This window comes from Narcine bancroftii, chromosome 5, assembly GCF_036971445.1.
Source record: "Narcine bancroftii isolate sNarBan1 chromosome 5, sNarBan1.hap1, whole genome shotgun sequence".
Classification (NCBI taxonomy): Eukaryota; Metazoa; Chordata; class Chondrichthyes; order Torpediniformes; family Narcinidae; genus Narcine; species Narcine bancroftii.
Window position 1 is genome coordinate 106972926 of NC_091473.1, and position 20040 is coordinate 106992965.

The following is a 20040-nucleotide window of genomic DNA, read 5'->3' on the forward strand; positions in this document are numbered from 1 at the left end:
GTCAAACGACCTGACGACATAGAAGTATCTTGTCGAGTCGAAGGTTATCTGTTTGATCTGGAACTAGGCTTCTGCTTGGCCGAACCAAGTGTGGGGCTTGTTCGTCCAGAAAGTTGGTAGCTTCAAGGCAACACTGTCTATAGTTACTTGTTCCATTGTGCCAAGTCTTCAGGACATGGAGTTGTGAGGGAGTGCAGCGAAGCGACTGAGACAACAGGCTGTGAGCTTGAGTATCACAAATGCTTTATTTTGAATTCTGCGCTGCAGCCTTTAAGCCCTTTCTCGGTCCCACCCCTGATGATGCAAGTGCATATGCGACCTTCTAGTCTGGACTGGAAGAGACTTCATCCTTGCTGCGGTTGCCCTGTCAACAGCGCATGACAAGTGGGGCCTTTGCCGTTGCAAACATGTGCGTTTCCACAATATAAATTAACAAATCACAAAAAAAATTATCGGTAAAGTCACAGACCCTTGAAAGGAATTTAAGAAAAACCCAAAGTAATGAAAAATAAAAAAGATGAGGAATAAAATACAAGAGCACGTCATCTGCACCATGACCCACTTCGTTTATCTCAATCATTTCACTACTGGCATGGATTATTGCCTTCCTTTAATTCAGAAGGGGTATAATTATATCTGTGTACCAATGTGTTGCAGATAGGTCACCATACCCTAATGTGTCATATTTCCTCAAATTGTATGCAAATTTTTTCCAGGGGAATACAACCCTGCATTTCCATATTCCATTGTGGATACATAGTAATGTTACATATTAATGATTTGGATTATGGAATGAATGTCTTTATGGCAAACTTTGCAGATGATATGAAGGTAGATGGAGGAGCAAGTAGTATTGAGGAAACAGGGAGGCTTCAGAAGGACTTAAACAGATTAGGAGAATGGACAGAAAAGTGGCAAATCAAACATAGTAAAATCCTGGTGAAAGTCCGACTCCCCAATATTTAGTCGGGAGTTAGACTTTCAATTAACCGCTATACATTTCCTGGCTACCACCAAATCGACCTTTATAAACTAAATTTAGTTCTTGGGCAGTTTAAAACTCACATCCATAATATTTCCCAGAAGGTACAATTCTGGATCCTGTGGAAAATCCACCTTGGTAATTTTTTTCAGAATGTCCCCAGGTCCTCCCAAAGGATCTTGCCTTTGTACACAGACAGGTTGAATGCATAAAGGTCCCAGTCTCCACACCACACCTAGAACCTATTTCAGAGAATTCTGGTTTGGATTTGTAACTTTTGTGGTGTGAGGTTCAGTTGATGCAGGGAATTATATTGCATCAACCTGTACCTGGCATTAATGACTACTATCATGCTGTCCCGACACAGGTCTGACCAGCATTGCTCATGGATTCTGTTCTAAAGTCCGACTCCCACCTGTCCCTCGCCTATGTAAGCCTAGCTTCGGGCTCTCACTTTGGAATAGGAGATACATTATAGAGATTCCCCCTTTGAATTAGAATCTCCATGTTACTACACATGGGCAGGGCCATAGACAGCCCCAAATTATCCCTTAAGAAAGATCTGAACTGAAGATCACAGAAGAAGGTTTTATTCGGCAAATCATGATTATTCCTCAGCTGTTTGAATAACACGAGCTTCCATGAACACGTCTTGATGAAGTTGGTGACACCTGTTGCATATTTATTCAAGTCTCTGGTTGAGTTCTTGAATATGTTCCAGTCCACTGATTCAAAGCAGTCCTGTAGATGCTCCTCCGCCTCCTTTAACCATACTTTCGCTGTCTTCACTACTGGTTCTGTCCTCCTCAGTCATAACTCAATGGTAACCCTTTGTTTTTTTTTCCTCTGAATTGCAAGTGCTTATGGAGTAAAAAAAAAATTAACTGAGATGGTTGTACAATTGGTTATATACTGATGATACTGTCATCAAAGTGCCAAGGTGGTCAGTGTGTGAGGTGTCTGGGCATGTATCGGAGGGTGTATGTATTTGTGTATATGTGCTTTGGTTTTTCTGTTTTAAAAAAAAAATAGAGAAGCAGAATGCACATCTGTAGAATGCATACAAAGATGATTTGGTGCTCAATAAATATAGTTTGGAAACAAAAGAAAATAAAGGAAAATGCTTTAAGGTTTATAAATTCACAAGTTGTAGTTTATTTAAGTACAGTATTGTATTTTTGTCTTTTAAACAGTTTATTCTTAATGCACGTGTATTAGTAAGGCATAATAAGAGTGAGTCTCAAGCAACAGGAAGACGTGCTTATCTGGCATTACCAATCCCATAGGTGCCGGATACCAGGATTTTACTGTATTTGATTTGCCACTTTTCTGTCCATTCTCCTAATCTGTTTCAGTCCTTCTGAAGCCTCCCTGTTTCCTCAATACTACTTGCTCCTCCATCTACCTACATATCATCTGCAAAGTTTGCCATAAAGCCATTCATTCCATAATCCAAATCATTAATATGTTACATAGAAAGAAGCAGCCTCAACATCAACCCCTGGGATCACCACTAGCAACTGGCAGCTAACCAGAATATGATCCCTGTATTCCAATTCTGCTTCCTGTCAATCAGCCAATGTTCTACCCACACTAGTATGTTTCCTTTTATACCATGGGCTCTTGTTAAGTAGCCTCATGGAACTTTGGCCAGTTCCTCTCTCACGGCACTGTAATTTTGGAATCCATTTAGACTGAAAGACTTGTCCATCATTAGACCTTTCAGTATTTTGAGCAACTTCTACCTTGAAAGAGTAAATTTAGTTGTTTCTCTTCCCAAATACCCTTGGACATCTGATGCAATGCTAATGTCTGCCTCAGTGAAGACTAATGCAAAGTACTAATTTAGTTCCTCTAAAATCTCCTTGTCTCAAAATTTTTATTTCTCTGGTGTAATTTTCTAATGGTCCTATTTCTACTCTGAGCTCTCTCTAATTCTCTATATACTTGAAGAAGCTTTTTGTATCTTTAATATGATTTGCAAGCCTACTTTTATGTTTCATCTTTTCCCTCCTTATTAGTATTTCAATTGTCCTCTAAGTTTTTAAAAACTGCCTGATCCTCTATCTTCCCACAAATCTTTGCTTCCTTGTGTCCCCTTTTGCTTTTGCATTGGCTTTGACTGACTTTGTCATCCACAGTTGTGACCATTTTCCTTTCAATTATTTCCTTTCAATTATTTTCTTTTGTTTTGATATGTATTTATCCTGTACCTTCCTCATTTCCTGCAGAAACTCAATCTGCCGTTATTCTGCCGTCCTCCCTTCAAATTTATTTAAGCTAGTTTCTCTCTCATGCCGCTGTAATTTTTACTTCACTGAAATACTGACATTTCTGGCATTTTTCTCCTTGTTAAACCTCAAATTGAATTCAGTCATATTGTGATCACTGCCCCCCAGTGGTTTCTTTAACTCAAGCTCTCTAATCGCCTCTGGTGCATGACACAAACCCAATCCAATCCCCTCCTGGGCTCATCAACAAGATGCTCTTTAAAATACATCTCATAGGCATTCTACAAATTCTCTCTTGAGATCCAGTCCCAACCCGGTTCTCCCCAATCGTGACTCTGTGATGGCCACAACATCATACCTGCCAATCTATAGTTGTACTCCAAAGTTATCCACTTTATTTCTTGTGATTTGGGTGCTAAAATACAAAACTGTCAGCCCTCTATTTGTTTCTTTTTTGACTCTGTGTCCCTGATGCATTGCAACTAATCCCCATGGCTGCATTTTTGCCCAAACTGCCTGCCCTTTCACACAAACTCCCTACCAGCTGTCTTTACTTGTGTGCCAACCACCTCTTCCTCTGACTCTTCACTTTGGTTCCCAGACCCCTGCAAATCAAGTTTTGCTCCACGCCCAACAGCTTTTGCAAAACTCCCTTTGAGTTCAGGTGCAATCTGTCCCATTTGTACAAATAACCCCTTTTCCAGAAAAGTTCCAATGATCCAATAATTTGAAAGCCTGCTCTCTTCACAATCTCTTCAGCCATTTCTTTGCTGTTCTCACCTTCCCTCTCTCATGGCACCGGGAGAAATCTAGAGGTCGCCACCTTGGAGCACCTGCTTTTTAGACTATTTTCTAACTCCCTAAACTTATTTTGCTGGACCTCTACCCCACTCCTACTGATGTCATTGGTACCAATATGTACCACACCCTCTAGCTGCTCACCCTACCCCTTAAGAATATTCTGCAATTGCTTAGAGACATCCTGGACTTGAGCACCCGGGAGGCAACACACTATCCCGGAGTCTCTGTTGTGGCCGCGGTATTTCCCAACTGTTTTTCTCTCTGTTGAGTCCCCTATGACTATTGCTCTGCTTGAATTCAATTTCCCCCTTGTGAGGCTCCAAGATGACCACGGTGCTATTGGTTTGGCTGCTGCCTTGCCAAAATAGTTCAACCTCTTTCTCTCACCCACCCCAGCAGTATCCAAAGGGTGCATATTACTGAATGAAACAGTCATGGGGGTGCTCTGCACTGACTGCTCTTTCCCCCTTCCTTCTCCTAACAGTTGCCCAGTTACCTGTCTCTTTCCCCTTTGTTAGCAGACTCACTTATTTACAGACTCACCAACTTCTAGGTGGCATTGCACCTTGTGTTAACTGAGTTCTCTGGTTTTGCAAAACAAAGTGGTACTTTTAACAAGGTTGAGGTTCTAAAGGTTTAATTGGATTTTTTGTTTTGTTGCTTGTATTTCATGAGATTTTATTGTGACCATTGCTCCTTGACCTATTCATTTTCTCTGAAGTCTCAATGCAACCTCCTGACTGCATGGATTTGCTCTGGCTCTGTGTCATCAACAAACTGGCTTCTCCAAAACAATTATAAAATTTGTGAATTTGCATACTTCAACACTCTTTCCTTTTGATACTTGTCATGCATGGCTTCCCAACTTGAAAGCATTAGAAATAAATGTGTTCTTTTGTCAATTACCTACAGAATGTGTATTTTATTTACTTAAGTGATTTCTTGCTATTGTCTTCTGAAATCTAGCTACCCCACATCTGGCTCACTCTCAACTATTTCATAACTTACAGCCTGAAATGTTGAGCATCATTTCCATGAATCCATGTTCCATTCTGCCCAGTTATCTTATTTCCTCTCTGTGGCATTTCCGTTTCCTATAACATTGGAATTTATATTTTAAATTTGCAAAGTAATTACTGGGGTTGTTAATATGAAGCAAATGTTTATTTTACAAAAATCATCTAGTCTTTTGCTGTTCGAGCATCTTTCCATAAAATAAGTATATTTTCTAAAATACTAATATTTCCAAGCATTTTGGATTGCATTTGTTTTCTGACCAGACAATTTCATTGAATTATTTTCATAAGGTGAACACCTTTGGAAGGCATGATGGCACAGCGATAAGAGATGTTGCCTCAGAGAGCCAGAAACTTGGGTTTGTTTTTGATTTCAGGTGCTCTTTGTGGAATTGGCACATTTTTCTTGTGATTGGGTGGTTTGCTCCTGCATCCTAGAGACCTGTGAATTGGTGGATTAATAGACCATTGTATTTTGTAATGTGTTGGAGATACTAAATATGGAGGGAGTGGAAAGGAATGTGGGGATACTAAAAATGGATTTGTAAAGGATTCGTGTAAATGAGTTGGTATAGCTTTGGTAGTTTGAAAGGCTGTTTCCATGATTAATCACTCTTTGGTTCTATGAATCAAGGATTAAAATGCATTCTATAATTCATCTTTGCTGGGGTGGGTAAAAGGTTTGTTTTTACTTTTATATTTGGCTTTATTGATCCATTTTAAATTAATTACTTCACAGTATATTTACGTGAATTTATTTAAAAAAACTTTTTAAAATTCCTGCTGATCTCACTGAGAATAAAATAGGTTGAAAATGTGTATATTTGAGGGAGTTCATAAAAAAATTTGTTTAGCCATAGAGAAAAATTATGATTTGCATTAATATCAGAAAGTGATAATGTTGGGACCACTAAGGAAAGCCAAGGAGTTGATATGGACTTCAAGGGGAAATCAGGAGAACACAATCCAATCCTCAAGGCTTAGTGGTTGGGATGGTCAAGAGCTTCAAATTTCTGAGTGTCAATATCTCAAAGGATCTGTCCTGGAGCCTCCATGTTGATGCAATCACGAAGAAGGTTCACCAGCAGCTATACTTTGTGAGGTGTTTGAGACGATTCGATACGTCACAGGCATATCGTGCAAAGCATTCTGGCTGGTTGCATCACTGTCTGGTTCGGAGATGCTAAAGCTCAGGACAAGAAAAAACTCCAGAGGGTTGTTAACTTGGGACCAGACTTCACTTCATCAAGCACCTCTACAAGAGGTGGTGTCTTAAGAAAGCAGTCTCTATCCTCAAGGCTGCTCTATCTCACTTGTGGAATCCAATTTTGACAAAAGTTCACCAGGTCTCTTCTCAATTTCTTCCTTCAGTCCAATGATTTGAACAATATTCTGTCAACTAAAGTTCTCTATATGGTTAATTTTGCAAAGCAGTCCGTGTTTATCTGACTAATTTTTTTGCTTTTATTTCCAAAGCCTCAAATTTTCCCTGTGTTTTCGTCTGTTCCATCTCTGCTCGATCCATTCTCTCCATCAGGTCTTCAACAATCTGTTTTATTTTGGTCATTTTTTCTGTCCTATCTCTCATCTCAAAACAGTCTCAGCAACTATGAATCAGTTACTCAAATTCTCCATTTTTTTTCCAGGATAATACTCAATTCTTGACCAGATTCCCCAGACTTGCCTGGTTCTGCTGGTCTCATTGCCATTTTTTCCACTGCTCCCTTTCGGGCTTTCATCCAAAGTTCCCAATTGAATAGGAGATTCTTCAGTCTTTGTTCTTAGCTACCTTGACTTCTTTGTGCTAGCTTCATCCATTTTTGATGAAGAAAATCTTAATTTTCAACTTTTGACCATCTATTTAGTACTCTGCACGGAGAGCTCAACCAAAATACATGGCCATGACCCCTACCTTGCACATCCTTGCCTGAAATCAACTTATCCAATCTATGCAGTCTAGATTTTTTCTAATTTCCTCAAAGTTGGTCTTTCTCCAATTTAGAATCTCAATCTGAGGCCCAGACCTATCCTTCTCCATAATTAACTTGAAACTGATGGCATTTATGATCATTGGACCCAAACTGTTCCCCTGCACGTACTTCTGTCACCTGTCCTGTCTCATTCCCCAGTTAGAGATCCATTATTGCATTTTCTCTATTGGTGCCACATATTGATTTAGAAAACTTTCCTGAAAACATTTGAGAAACTCCAAGCCACCCAGCCCTTTTACAGTATGGAAGTCCCAGTCAATATTAGGAAAGTTTAAAAAAAAATCTCCTAATATCACAACTTTGTTTCCTGCAGCTATCTGTTATCTCTCTACAGATTTGCTCCTTGCTGACTATTGGACAGTCCAGAATATGACCCAATGAGTGCGGTCATACCTTTCCCGTTCCTCAGCTCTTCCCATATAACCTTAGTTGATGGGGCTTCTGAACTGTACTGCCTGAGCACAGCTGTGATATTTTCCCTGACAAGCAATGCCACTCCCCCCCGCACCCCTGCAAGACGTTCTATCACATCTAAAGCATGGAAGCCTGGAATGTTGAGCTGCCAGTACTGCACCTCCTGCAACCAAGTTTCACTAATGACCACAATGTCATAATTCCACATGCCAATCTTCATTAAACTCGAATGCCTTTCCTACAATGCTCCTTGCATTTCCTCTTCCATTCTTCTATCTGCTTTGGCACTCTGATTCCCCTCCCCACCAGAGTTTAAACCCACCAGAGCAGCACTAGCAAACCTTCAGTTCAGATGCAACCATCCCATCGGAATACACCCCACCTTCCCTGGAAGAGAGCCCAATGATCTAGAAACCAGAAGCCTTCTCTCCTGCACCATGTCTTTAGCCACATATTAAGCTGCATTATCCAAATTTCTAACCTTGCTAGCATGGGTAGCAATCCTGAGATCACTACCCTGGAGGTCCTGTTCTTCAGTCTCCTTGCAGGATTTCCTCACCCTTCCTACCCATATCATTGGTCCCTATATGAACCCTCCCCCTTGAGAATGCTGTGAACTTGTTTGGAGATATCTTGATATCTTGGACACTGGCACCAGGGAGGCAGCTTACCGTCTGGGATATGTAATCTCTTCCACAGAACCTCTTATCTGTCCCCCTAACTATGACATCCCCTATAACACAACTCACCTCTTCTCCCTTTTTTAGCCACAGAACCAGATTCTGTGCCAGAGACCTGATATCTTTGCTTTGACCCTGGTAGGTCCTTCTTTCCCCCCCCCCCCCAAACAATTTCCAAAATGGTACACATATTGTTGAGGGGGGTGGCCACAGGGGTGCCCTGCACTGCCTGCCCGTTCCCTTAGTCTCTCCTAACTGTCACCCATCTACCTTTCTCCTGCCTCCAAGGTGTGATAGTGTCCCTATAAATCCTGTCCATCATACCCTCTGCCTCTCGAATGATTCAGATTTCATCCAATTCCACCTCCAATTCCTTAACTCGGCTTGTCAGGCTTCTCGCAGATGAAGTTGTCAGGGATACTGCTGGCTTCCTTGACAACCCACATTTTCCAAGAGGTGCATTCCCCTGCCTTGGGTGCCATTCCACTGTCTGTCTAGAGGAACAAAATGTATGATGTCTGAAAACCTGCCATTACCTGTGCCTAACTGCTTCCCCAACATTAAAAAATGCTTCTTATATAAATTTACCATCATCCACATTTTGTGAATAAATATTCATTAATGTCGATTGTTCAGAAAAAATTTGACAATTTATTAATTCAAACTTACCAAATAGGTCTAAAACTGTATTTTAATTGGAAGATTTTTATTTATCAAAATTGCTACTCCTCTAGCTTTTGTATTAAAATATGATGCTACTACCAGTCCATCCCAGTCCCTTTTTTAATTTTTGATGAAAAGCAAGCTCAACTTTCATTTTTTTAATATATTTCAAAACTCTATATCTTTATAGGGTTTTGAAGCCCATTTACATTAAAACATAAAATGTAATCCTTTTCTCATTGTAGAAATTTAAAAAATTCTTACACTTTCCTCCTTTTCATGATTTCCCCTTCATCAGTCCCTAGCTCTTCAACCTCTTAAATATAGAAAAATCATTAAATTCAGTAATAAAGATAGTACTTGATTGCGTACTTAAAAAGAAAGTGAGAAATAGAGAAAATTACCACCCTACATTTTTTGGGTTGCGATTAAAGTCGCAAAATAACATCCACGGTTCGACAGGAACCAGTCAGCATATCTCTGGCTCTTCAGAGTATATTAAACTTATCTCTGCAATATTTCAAACTGCTTCCAGATTATACTCACCACAATAATGTAACTTTGTCTTCAATGTCCATCTTTTGGTCAATTCTTGATGCATATTCTTGAGCATGTTCTGGATTCATAAAGAATCTATTTGGACTTCCTTGAACAAATACTTTCAGAGTTTGCAGGATAACACAGAGTAAGAGTATATCCCTTCTTCCACAGTATATTTTTAACTGGTTTGAAATTCTTTCTTCAACAATTAAAAACTTGTATCAGGATAAAAGAAAATCTTGTTCCCTCCAAATTCTAATGATGTTTTTCTTTCTTTAACCTGTTTGGCTGCTAATTCCAAAATTTTTTCCCTTACTTGATAACGAAGAAATTTGACCAAAATGGGCCTTGATTTTTGATCCGGCCGAAGTTTAAGTCTAAGGTCTTTATGGGCTTGCTCAATCTCAGTATCCCCTTTAAAATGTTTTTACCCAAAAGTCTGGGAAATCCAGCACTGTAAAAATTGAATAATATCTTCTCCTTCCTCTCTTTCAGGTCAATAATCTTAATATTATTTCTTCAACTAAAATTTTCTAATGAATCCACTTTTTCAGACAATTGCTTATTCATCGCAAACACTTGTTCTAATCCTTCATCCATTTTATCTTTTTCTTAAAGAAATTGATTTTCCAAATTAATAGTTTGATTTTTTTTTTCTTCCATTTCTTGATGATTTTCCTGCATCTCTTAAACAAATTCACATACTTTATTAACTTTAGCCTCTGTTCTCTTAATATCATGTTTTATTAACTTTAACTCTTCCATAATCAAAACAACTGGGACTTGAGACTTGGGGATAACTTTAGTTTTCTTTCTTGCCCCTTCTTCTTCCAACAATTCCTCTGAACTTTGTTCTCCTCCTCCTCCTATAATTATGTGGGCTTTGAACCGTTTGAACTTTCTACATTATTATGTTCTTTCTTTTCTTCTTTTGGCTTGGCTTCGTGGACGAAGATTAATGGAGGGGTAATGTCCACGTCAGCTGCAGGCTCATTTGTGGCTGACAAGTCCGATGCGGGACAGGCAGACACGGTTGCAGCAGTTGCAAGGGAAAATTGGTTGGTTGGGTGTTGGGTTTTTCCTCCTTTGTCTTTTGTCAGTGAGGTGGGCTCTGCGGTCTTCTTCAAAGGAGGTTGCTGCCCGCCGAACTGTGAGGCACCAAGATGCACGATTTGAGGCGATATCAGCATTATTATGTAGTTATGCTATAACTAATCAGTCAGCTGCAAATTTTATGTAAAGTTCACTCTTCAATTAAAAGACCACATTTGTATTGCCATTGTATTTTTTCAAATAATTTAAAAATATTTCATAAACTTAAGGAAAGCTGAATAAAGTGCATACTCATCAATTTAGTTATTCATGATCTAAAAACATAATTTATTTTTTTCCAATTTGCCTTTTTAAATTTACCTGTAATCACATTGTGAATTTTGCTCCTGCAGGATCTGACTTTTTCCCCCACTGACATGACACCAGAAAATTCAGATATCAAGCACAGAACAGATTTTTTTCCCTTTTACAAAATCCTTAATTCTGTGCCAATCAAAATGAGCTGTGGGGCATTCTTCTCAAATTTTGATGCTCTCAGAAATACATTTCTATCCTACATGTGCTCCCTAATGTCCTTGAAGTTTTGGTCTTAAACTATTTGGTCTACAACACTCCACTTCTATCAAGCTTGACACATCTTTATCCCAGCATTTTTATCGTTCACACAACAGTACTGAATTTGCCATCTAACAAGCTTGTCACCAGATTGGAACTGATCCACAAGACAAAAGGAAAACTGCTCAATCTGCAGACTCCTCTCTGGAACCAAAGGATTTCTAATTTTGATCATTGAGCTGCAGTGTGTGGCTAATCTTTGGAAGTTGAGCACATCACAGCCACATGCTTGCTGAAGTATATGAGAGAATGGGTTCACATTAAACAATCACAAAACAAAGCTCCTCTGCTGCATGACAACTCCTGACAATAAAAATTCACAATGAGATTTCGGGAAAGTGTAAACAATTTATCTTGGGAAGGAAGAGGTTGGCATCTCAAGGCTTTGCTAAACAAGACTACCAAACAAGGAATTCATTTGAAGTTGAAATTCACCTCAGCAATGCAACGAATTTCATGATATGTTCACGACAATAAATTCTGATTCTGTATGTGCTTGGTAATTATGAATGGTGATATAATCAAACAAAGCAGAGAGCACAGGTTTTGTTATCCACCAACAAATCCTATTGTTTTTTTACACTTCTGAGATGTAGATTACATATTTGGGCATCTGCAAGTGAAAGAGAGAGAGGGCAGATATTGACTTCATGTGATCTTATAAATCTAAGATGAACAAACCCATGCAATATCCTCTTCAGTCTAATCTTCCCAGCATGACAATTCTAGTTGTGCTGTTGGCTTAGATCGATAGGTCACGATGTTCATCAGTCCATCACTGGATTTCTAAAATTATTACTCAATGTTGAGCTTCATTATTCACCTGGTAAATTAATGTCACAGAAGAAACTATTCAAGGATATTATCAAAACATCTCTGAAAAGGTTCTAATGTCCCCATTAAGTTCATGGAATGCCTGGCTGTTGACAATTCAACATGGAGCAATATTTGAGATGACTGAGAACCTAGGAACACACAAAAACAGTGCAAGTCAAGTCATGTTTATTTGTTGCTCATACCATAAACCTTGCAGTGTGCAGTGAAAATGAGATAGTGTTTCTCCGGACCATGGAGCTGGTTATTTACATGAATAAATTACTTCAGAAACAATTTTTATAAATAACATATTACGTATTAAATATTATGTTAAGTGAGGGAAAGAGAGAGAATACCATCTCTCAAACTAGTCAACCACTTGGCCATGTATTTTTTAAAGTTCCCAAATTATACTTAGAAATGATTTCCCTGATACTGAGAAGGCTGCTTAGAAAAACTATCCTCAAATTGGGTAGACTAGCAAACTTTAACATGAATACAACTTCCACAAATGTAGATCTGGATTTGAATCCAAAAATAATTGATTTTATTAGTGATCAAGAATAGTTGAAGCAACTTGTTTCCAGTTTCAAACATCTCATTTACTTCATGATCTTTTTAAATCGCAGTTCAGAAGTAATTATGAAGCTCTTCTAAACATATATTCGGTGGGGGGGGGGGGGGGGGGCGTGGCAAGATGGCGTAGAGTCTAGACGTGCAATCTCGCCCTCTCTGGCCAGACTTTTAAATACCGGTTTTTTAACTCTTTGTTTTCAAGTTTAAACTTTTTAGATTTTAGTTTAAAATATTAAAGAATTATAATGGCCACTAATGGTAAAAAGACTAAATCTCGTTCAAAAGAAGATACATTTTCGAAGTGCTGAAGATCTGGGGCCTAGATGACTTGAAACAGCCCCAGGATCAATTTCTTCATTGCCTAAATCCCAAAGATCGCCTGTGGAGGCTGGAAAAAAAAACCTATTGCTCACCAAATGAAGGATGGTGCTGGAATTACCCGTTCTCCGGAAGAAGGTGCGTGTTCCCAAGAAGTGGACCCTGATTTGGAAAGCCTTTCAATTTCAAAGGGGGGAGCACGCAGGAAGAAGACTCCATTGTTGGAAATGCATCAGGTAGCATTACAACTTGAAGAAATCATTTTTCTTCACGAATGGATGAGAAAACAACAAGATGCAGTGGGAGACCAGCAGCGGGGTGCCGTCACTGGGAGTCCAGACCCGCAGTAAAACTTTTAAAATGCCTTCTGTTGAATTGCAGCAGGAGCTGCAGTTACTTTGTTCTGCCACTATGTCAGAGAGAGCAGAGCTGAGTTTTATTGATTTACAGTGTACGCAATTGAATGCAGTTATTCAAGCTGTTATAAAACTTTTGTTGACATCTCAAATGAATGAAATGGTTCATATGAATGCTGGTATAAGTTCAGAATTAAATATGGTTAAAACATGTTTTTCTTATGAAGAATTTAAAAAAATTTCAGACTGCTTTTTTGGGTTGTAAATAACAAGTGACTTCTAACACACAAAAAATGTTGAAGGTGGAAAATCAGTCATAGAATTAGGAGATCGTGAGAAGGAGCTAGAAAGAAAAATAGATTATTTGGAAAATCAAAGCAGAAGGAATAATGTGAAAATTGTTGGTTTGCTGGAAGGTATAGAAGGACAAGACCCTCTTCGTTTCTTTAAAGACTGGATTCTGCAAATATTAGGACATGCCTTTTTACAAGAAACACATTTGAATGTGAAGGAAAGTGTGAAATTAAAAAGGGATTGGGCGTGTATATTTTTCTTCATTTAATTCTAGAGCTAAAGGTGTAGCAATTTTGATACATAAAAAGTTTTTGTTTTGTCCATAATGAATGGTGCCGCATGCTCAAATGATGAAAAGTCCTACTCCAATTTTCTTTGTTTCTACAGTTTTAAATTGCTAAAAAACGTTGGCCTGATTATATCTCAGTAATTTATTTTTTATTGCACCTTCAATTTATTTCCTCTTTTATTGCTTCATTCACTTGCTGCCTTTGATCTTAGAACATTATAGCACAGTGCAGGCCATTCAGCCCACAATTTTGTGCCAACCTATGTAAACCATTCATCTTAAGCCTTCCCTACCTCACACCCATAACCCTCTTTTTCTTGCATCCATTTCCTGTCTAAGTCTTTTTAAATGTCCCTATTGTTCCAGTCTCCACCACCATCCCTGGTAATGCATTTTAGGAACCCACTATTCTTTTCTATCTATTTATTTATTTATTTGTTTATTTAATTTTTTTTTCACACTATAGATCACATTATTCAAGAGATACACATTTCTCCTTTCAAATATATACAGTGTCGTTTTTCTCCCCCCCCTCCCTCCTCCCCTCCCCCCCCCACCTCCCCCTCCATCCATTCAAAACTCTGAGTCCAAGATACATCAAACCCATCAAACAATGTTGTCACTCAACATTAACGAACAAAAACTTCCACTGGGTCAATTCTTTCCATTCTCTTTTCCTTTTGTCATTTTAGGTGATAGATGTCCCGGTAGTATTTCTCTATTATATTCCATGTAAGGCTCCCATATTTGTTCAAATAATGTTATATTATTTCTTAAACTATATATTATTTTTTCTAATGGAATACATTTATTCATTTCTATATACCATTGCTGTATTTTCAAATTATCTTCTAATTTCCAGTTTGACATAATACATTTTTTTGCTACAGCTAGGGCTATCTTAACAAATCTTTTTTGTACACCCTCCAAATCAAGTCCAAATTCTTTATTTTTTATGTTACTTAGGAGGAAGATCTCTGGGTTTTTTGGTATATTGCTTTCTGTAATCTTATTTAATATCTGGTTTAGATCTTCCCAAAATTTTTTCACCTTTTCACAAGTCCAGATTGCATGAATTGTTGTTCCTATTTCTTTTTTACAACGAAAACATCTGTCAGATACTGTTGGATCCCATTTATTTAACTTTTGAGGAGTGATATATAACCTACGTATCCAATTATATTGTACCATACGTAATCTCGTATTTATTGTATTTCTCATAGTTCCTAAACATAACCTCTCCCATGTTTCCTTTTTTATCTTTATGTTTAGATCTTGTTCCCACTTTTGTTTAGTTTTATCATTTATTTCCTCATTCTCCTTTTCTTGTAATTTGATATACATGTTTGTTATAAATTTTTTAATTATCATTGTGTCTGTAATCAAATATTCAAAATTGCTTCCTTCTGGTAACTTCAGACTACTTCCCAATTTATCCTTTAAATAGGATTTCAGTTGGTAATATGCCAGCACTGTATCTTGAGTTATATTATATTTATCCTTCATTTGTTCAAAGGATAATAATTTATTCCCCGAAAAACAATTTTCTATTCTTTTAATCCCTTTTTTCTCCCATTCTCTAAAAGACAGGTTATCTACCGTAAAAGAGATTAGCTGATTTTGCATCAGTATTAGTTTTGATAATTGATAGTTTGTTTTATTTCTTTCTACATGAATCTTCTTCCAAATATTAAGCAAATGGTGCAATACTGGAGAGTTCCTATGTTTTACCAATTTTTCATCCCATTCATATAATATATGTTCAGGTATCTTCTCCCCTATTTTGTCTAGCTCTAATCTAGTCCAATCTGGCTTTTCTTTTGTTTGGTAAAAATCTGATAGATATCTTAATTGTGCAGCTCTATAATAATTTTTAAAATTTGGCAGTTGTAAGCCTCCTTGTCTATACCATTCTGTTAATTTATCTAGTGCTATCCTCGGTTTCCCTCCTTTCCATAAAAATTTCCTTATTATTTTCTTTAACTCCTTAAAGAATTTTTCTGTCAAGTGTATTGGCAGTGCCTGAAATAGGTATTGTATCCTTGGAAAAATGTTCATTTTAATACAGTTTATCCTTCCTATTAGTGTTAATGGTAAGTCTTTGCAATGCTCTAAATCTTCCTGTATTTTTTTCATTAGTGGATAATAATTAAGTTTATATAGATGGCTGAGGTTTTTATTTATTTGTATACCTAGGTATCGTATTGATTGCATTTGCCATCTAAACGGTGATTCTTTCTTGAATTTTGAGAAATCCGCATTATTCATTGGCATTGCTTCACTTTTATTTGCATTAATCTTGTATCCTGACACTTCTCCATACTCCATTAATTTCTTATGTAATTCTTTTATTGATGTTTCTGGTTCCGTTAGGTATACTATAACATCATCTGCAAATAAACTGATTTTGTATTCCTTGCCTTTTATTTTTATCCCTTTTATTTTATTTTCTGTTCTTATCAGTTCTGCAAGTGGTTCTATGGCTAACGCGAACAATAAGGGCGATAGTGGGCATCCCTGTCTTGTTGATCTGCTTAAGTTAAAATGTTTTGATACATATCCATTTACTGTCACTCTTGCCAATGGCCCCTTATATAATGCTTTAATCCAATTAATATATTTCTCTGGTAAACTAAATTTTTGTAGTACCTTGAATAAATAATTCCATTCTACTCTGTCGAAGGCCTTCTCTGCGTCTAAAGCAACCGCTACTGTTGGAGTTTTATTTCCTTCTACTGCATGAATTAAGTTAATAAACTTACAAATATTATCTGTTGTTTGTCTTTTTTTTATGAATCCAGTTTGGTCTAGACTTACTATTTTTGGTACATAATCAGCTAATCTGTTTGCTAATAATTTAGCTATTATCTTGTAATCTGTGTTAAGTAGAGATGTTGGTCGATATGATGCTGGTGCAAGTGGACCTTTCCCTGCCTTTGGTATTACTGTAATTATTGCTGTTTTGCACGAATCTGGTAAGCTTTGTGTTTTATCAATCTGGTTGATTACTTCCAGGAGGGGAGGAATTAATAAATCTTTAAATGTTTTATAGAATTCTATTGGGAGACCATCCTCTCCTGGTGTCTTATTATTCGGCAGATTTTTTATTGTCTCTTGTATTTCTACTATTTCAAATGGTTCTATTAATTTATTTTGTTCCTCTGTTTGTAATTTCGGTAGTTCAATTTTAGTTAAGAATTCATCTATTTTGCCTTCCTTCCCTTCGTTTTCAGTTTGGTATAATTGTTCATAGAATTCTCTAAAATTTTCATTAATTTCCATTGGATTATATGTGATCTGTTTGTCTTTTTTCCTTGATGCCAATACCATTCTTTTAGTTTGTTCTGTCTTAAGCTGCCACGCTAGAATTTTGTGCGTTTTTTTCTCCTAGTTCGTAATATTTTTGCTTTGTCTTCATTATATTTTTCTCCACCTTATATGTTTGAAATGTTTCATATTTTATTTTTTTATCTACCAATTCCCTTCTTTTAGTAGTATCTTCCTTCCTTGCTAATTCTTTCTCTATATCTGCTATTTCCTTTTCCAACTGTTCTGTTTCCTGATTGTAATCCTTCTTCATCTTAGTTACGTAACTTATTATTTGCCCTCTGATGAACGCTTTCATTGCGTCCCATAATATAAACTTATCCTTCACTGATTCCGTATTTATTTCAAAATACATTTTAATTTGTCTTTCTATGAATTCTCTAAAATCCTGTCTTTTAAGTAGCATGGGGTTTAATCTCCATCTATACCTTTTTGGAGGGATATCCTCTAACTCTATTGTCAATATCAAGGGTGAATGGTCCGATAATATTCTAGCTTTATATTCTGTTTTCCTAACTCTATCTTGTATACAAGCTGATAACAGGAATAAATCTATTCTTGAATATGTTTTATGTCTATCCGAATAATATGAATATTCCTTTTCCTTTGGGTGTTGTTTCCTCCATATATCCAAAAGTTGCATTTCTTGCATCGATTTAATTATAAATTTGGTTACTTTATTCTTTCTGTTAATTTTTTTTCCCGGTTTTATCTATGTTTAAATCCAAATTGAGATTGAAATCCCCTCCTATTAATATATTCCCTTGCGTATCTGCTATCTTCAGAAAAATATCCTGCTTAAATTTTTGATCTTCTTCATTAGGTGAATATATATTAAGTAAATTCCAAGGAACCCACTATTCTTGATGTTTTTTAAAAAAAATTACCTCTGATGACTCCCCTAAACTTTCCTCTCCTCACCCTGTACAGATGTCCTCAGATGTTTGGTACTCTTGCCCTAGGTAAAAAGTACTGACTATCCACCCTAACTATGCCTTTCATAATCTTGTAGCCCTTCATTAAGTCAACGTTCATCCTTCGCTCCAAACGGAAAAATCCTAGCTCTGTTAACTTTGCCTCATGAGATGCATTGTCCAATCCAGACAACATCCTGGTAAATCTCCTCTGCACTCTCTCTATCGCTTCCACATCCTTCCTGTAATGAGGCAAACAGAACTGAACACGAAATTCCAAGTGTGATCTCACCAGAGTTTTTGTTCTGCAACATTACTTCATGACTCTTGAACTCAGTCCACTGACTAATGAAGGCCAGCAAACCATAAACCTTTTAAACTACCATATCAACCTCGCAGAAACCTTGAGAGAGCTATAGATTTGGATGCCAAGGTCCCTTTGTTCTTTCACACTGTTAAAAATCCTCCCATTAATTATGTACTCTGCCATCAAGTTCGACCTTCCAAAATGCATCCCACACATTTATCTGGATTGAATTCCATCTGCCACTTTTTTGCCAAAATCTCCTTCTTGTCTATATCTTGTAACCTTTGAAACCCTTCTACACTATTCAGGACACCTCCAACTTTTGTATCATCTGCAAACCTACTGACCCATGGTCATTTTTGAAAATGACAAAGAGCAGAGGTCCCAGAACTGATCGTAACGGAACTACCTGGCTGATCTCCAGGCAGAAGATGTACCATCCACTACTACCTTCTTCTTCCTGCAAACAAGCCAATTCAGAGTCCAACTAGCCAAGGTTCCATGCCTCAAGACTTTCTGAATAAGACTACCTTGTCAAATGCCTTAATAAAATCCTTGCACACTGCATCTACTGCCCTTCATCAATTTCTTTTGTTATTTCCTCAAAAAACTCAAATAAGGCTAATGAGGTATGACCAACGACCCTCCCCAACACCACCAAAATGCAATGCTGTCTATCCTTGAGAAGACAATACTGTAAGACTAAATGCTCATAAATCTTGTTCTTAAAAATCTTTTCCAAAAGTTTACCCGTCATTGACGTCGGACTCGCTGTTCCATAATGCTCAGGATTCTCCCTATTATCCTTTTTAAACAATAGGACCACATTTGCCATTCTCCATCCTCTGATACCTCCCTTCTGGACAAGGTAGATACAAAAATTATTGCCAATCCTCCAGCAATCTCTTCCCTCACTTCCCATAGCAACCTGGGGTATAACTCATCCATTCCTGCAGACTTATCAATCGTAATGTTTTTAAGAAGGCCCAGTGCTTCCTCTTACTTAACCTCAACGTGCTCTAGCTTGTTCTGCACTGACCTCACATTGACCAAGATCCCTCTCTCTGGTGAACACTGAAACGACATAATCATTTTGGACCTCCTTTGCTTCCGGGCATATGTTCCCTCCTTTATCCTTAAGAAGCTGTACCTTTACTCTGGCCATCCTTCTGTTCCTTTTGAATATTTTATTTAAGATTTTTCCATCCATGTAATTAATATATTTTACATAAGCAAGATGATTAAATAAAAAAATTACATTGTAGTCGCACTAGGCACACTGAGCGAAAGAACCACACTGAGTTGAAAGTGAGTTGAACTAACTGACTTTTTATAGAACTCTTGCACGCATTTAAATCCCTTGGAACCCGATGATGCTTGCGACTCCTGGGACATTTATGACATCAGCAAGACTGTGTGCTTGTCCTGCACCTGGAGCTCTCACAGTTAGATCAGCTACAGACTTGCCTGCGACTCCGTGACTCAGTTCGCCTGTTGTGTTGCCACAGCATGGTAGTTTTACCCCCTTTCTCTCCCTCCCCTCTCACATACATCCCTCCCGCATTAATCCCATCCCAATAAAAAACATAATAATCAAAATAGATAGCATATAGTTATTTAGAAAAAATTATAGAAAAAAGAAGAAAGAAAAAGAGAAAAATAATATGCTGGATTGCACAAAGGATTGGCTCACACATTGGGATCTTACAGTATTTATATAGCAACTTTTGGGAAGAAGATTATTGCAGGTCTTAAGAGACCGGAGATATATTTTTAGATATTTATCCCTAAGATTTGGATATACAGGCTCCAAATGTGTAAGAAAGTAGAATATTTATTTCTTAAATTATATGTAAT

General features: G+C 37.5%; 1 protein-coding gene and 1 long non-coding RNA gene across 13 annotated transcripts in view; one reads left to right on the forward strand and one right to left on the reverse strand.

Annotated features, from left to right (window-relative positions):
* Positions 1-20040, forward strand: part of osbpl9 (oxysterol binding protein-like 9) — a 293549-nt gene that overhangs the window by 54090 nt on the left and 219419 nt on the right. The window lies entirely within an intron of this gene.
* Positions 308-19496, reverse strand: LOC138762775 (uncharacterized). Its single transcript, XR_011357133.1, has 3 exons — positions 19442-19496; positions 5023-5108; positions 308-391 (listed from the first exon to the last, which is right to left on the reverse strand). It is a non-coding gene; the product is annotated as an uncharacterized lncRNA (long non-coding RNA).